Source organism: Camelus dromedarius, chromosome 7 (assembly GCF_036321535.1).
Source record: "Camelus dromedarius isolate mCamDro1 chromosome 7, mCamDro1.pat, whole genome shotgun sequence".
Lineage (NCBI taxonomy): Eukaryota > Metazoa > Chordata > Mammalia > Artiodactyla > Camelidae > Camelus > Camelus dromedarius.
The window spans coordinates 45110996-45113064 of NC_087442.1; positions in this window are offsets into that span (position 1 = coordinate 45110996).

The following is a 2069-nucleotide window of genomic DNA, read 5'->3' on the forward strand; positions in this document are numbered from 1 at the left end:
TCGATGGACCCTGGGGCCCAACATGTAGGGTCACCAACTTGCCTTGCTTTGCCCAGGACTGTCTGGGTTTTGCACTGAAAACCTCACAAACTAGGAACCTCCTCAGTCCTGGACAGACTGGACAGTTGGTCACCTCACAGCATCCAGCTGCTACCCAGCTCTGGACCGTCTCCTTGAACTCTTGTTAGAGGGCAAAAAACAAACAAAAACCAAAGCCCCAATCCTTTTCTTTATTTCCATCACTGTATCCTGTCTCCTAATTAATACAAATACATTTGGTCTAAAGATCCTTGTTGACCACGTTTTTGTCGTTGCTCAGCCTGAGGTCCGATGCTGAGGTCTGCCGCTCCTCAGCCAGGCTTCTAGACCCCGTGGTTGAGACTGCCCAGGTCTGGGTCCCAACCTCTCACTACGGAGTCTCCTGGGGAGGCTGAGACCTGACTGACTCCTATCTCTAACCTGGCCCCGCTCCTTCCCTTTCTGGATGGGAAGTGACTTGAAACCTATTGACTTGAAACCTATTGACTAGTCCAGGCTAACTCCCCTGCAAAAATACACACAAACATAAATACACACATGTATACACTTATATGCACACACACATACACACATGCACACACACATGTTCTTTTTCTCCTCTATCTCCCCTCCCCCCACGACTTCACTCCTTTTTTGATACTCAGCCCTTTAGAGAAGCCTTTATGGGGAACAGATGGGAAGCTGGAGTAGAGTCAAAGGCAAAATAGTTTTGTTTTTCTTTTTTAAATCACAAAGTACATGTTCTTTGCAGAAAAATTAGAAAATGGAGCTTGGTTTCATAAACCTTTTTTTAAGGCAAAATAAATGAGAACAATAAATATAGCTCATTAGGATTTAATCCCCTTTGGTCACAACAAGAGACACCGCTGTCATATCAAAGGACATGTGAACTGATCTGCTTGTGCCGGGCAGGGGGAGAGTGTGGGAGAGGGAGGTGGCACTTCTTGGAAGCAGAGGAATTCAGATTCATAGACAAGGTATGACCTGATTTCTCCGTGAAGTCACCGGCCAGGATGGTCCTAACAGGAGCCAGTGACTCTCTGTATGTCTGTTTTTTCCAGGAGAGCCTTAGTTTAAAATATCCTATCTTCTGTCTCTAAAAGCCATGTTAAAAACTCCAAGTTTTCAATCATTCAATTCCTCAACTACATTTGCTACACGGCTTCCCACTCCCTGAAGCAACCCTAAAAGGCTGGGTCACGCCATGGTCTGCGTTTTGGTTCAGCTCATATGTGGGGCAGATTTTGACCTGTCTGTAGGCACACTGGAGGACTGTCTCTAGGTGAAAAATTCCAGGGTCTCCAAATTTTGTTGACTGATTAAAATATTTTTCCATTTATCCTGAAGAGTTCAATCTTTGTAGGGAAGCCAAAGTGTTATCTTCCACAAAAGTTTCTTTGGAATTTATATTCTTTGTGGTAGATATTTCCATTCATTTTTTTAAATTGTAAAAGTAATTCATTACTTTTAGAAAGAGAAAAACTTTCAATAATTGTAAGCTAAAAGGAAAGAATGAAATGGAAATTTCCTGAGTTTGTATCACCCAAGAAAATACTGTTAACATTTTGGCATATATATATATATTTGCCTTTTAGCAGTATTTCTATTAGACACATTTCTGTATCACACATATAATTGAATCTCTGGTCTTTTAAGAAATAAAAGGATACAATTTGCATCAGATTGGCTTGGGAAGTAAATTACCTCTGGGGCAGGAGGTGAGAACAGTAACCTACAAAATGGTAAAGTAAAGCCATCTCATCAGATTTATTTGTGTAATTGCAGGTTATGTCTGCTCTAGGAGATTTTAATTAAGGCACTCCATTAATTTTGTTTTCATTAATGTTTTAATTTTAATTGAATTCTTAAATGACATAAAAGCAAATCCTGGTGAGATGGGTGAAGACCTGGTTTTAAAAACGAAAACTAGTATTTGCTTTAAAATAAATGGTGGTGATTGTGGGGGAGGGAGTGGAGATAGATGAAACAAGATTGTGCATGAGTTGATACTTATTGAAGTTGGATGATGG